Source organism: Pundamilia nyererei, unplaced genomic scaffold, assembly GCF_000239375.1.
Source record: "Pundamilia nyererei isolate P.nyererei 1_Seehausen unplaced genomic scaffold, PunNye1.0 scaffold00719, whole genome shotgun sequence".
Taxonomy (NCBI): Eukaryota; Metazoa; Chordata; class Actinopteri; order Cichliformes; family Cichlidae; genus Pundamilia; species Pundamilia nyererei.
Window position 1 is genome coordinate 85,365 of NW_005188120.1, and position 961 is coordinate 86,325.

The following is a 961-nucleotide window of genomic DNA, read 5'->3' on the forward strand; positions in this document are numbered from 1 at the left end:
CACTTTCAGGTGTCTGGAAGTGTGAAGCTTCAGCTGGAAGCTCCTGCAGATACTGTCATTTCAGAAGGCCCTTACAGAACTAAGGCTTTTCAAATTGAGGGCACTAAAGGGAAAATAATAGTGCCACAGGGTTTATTCCCTGGAGGAACTGATGTGTCCAGTATTCACACTGTAAAACTGCCCAGTTAGTCTGTGTGGCATGTAAATTAAAAAGAAGACAAAAAAAATCACATTTTCAAAACATAATCTCTTAAATGTTTTTCAGAAAACAAACTCAAAGCCAGAGAGAGCTTGAGGCACGACGGCGTGTTTAATCAATACTTGAATCAATGTGTCAACAAGCAAGCCTGGTGTTTTTGGGAAATGATGAAGTGAATGTTTGTACTTTGTCTTGATTTCACAATGACTTTGTTTTTCGTGTAACATGTGACAGCATGTGTACACATAACGGGAAATCCTGGATCCAAAAAAAACTTAGTTAAGGTCAGGACACACAACACAAACCATGCAACCCACATTTGTAGTTGATGCATTTAACTATTTCATACATAAACAATTGAATAAATGAAAACAGTTAATCAAAAAATCAAAAATCTGAGTCAAGAGCACTTTTGTTACTGTAGTGCTTCACCTTTTGTTTTAAGTGAAAGATAATTGCTTAATACAGCGGTTCAGCTGCTCAGCTGCTTTCTGTTTGTCACCTCACACTGCACCAACCAGGTGTTATAACACAACATCACATAGTTTGGCATCTTTTTCATAACATGAGCAAAGTCTTCCCAGAAAAAAAGATATCAAGAAAAAAGACTGCAAAATATTCCTAGTAAAGTGTCAAGTGTGTCTTTAATGGAGGACCAGCTGGAGATCCAGAGATTGGGGGCATTCGGGATCAGTTCTTGGCCTCGTGCCTTGTGTACTCTGAATTTGTCAGTTTTCCACGTAGTCTTTCACAAAGTGATGA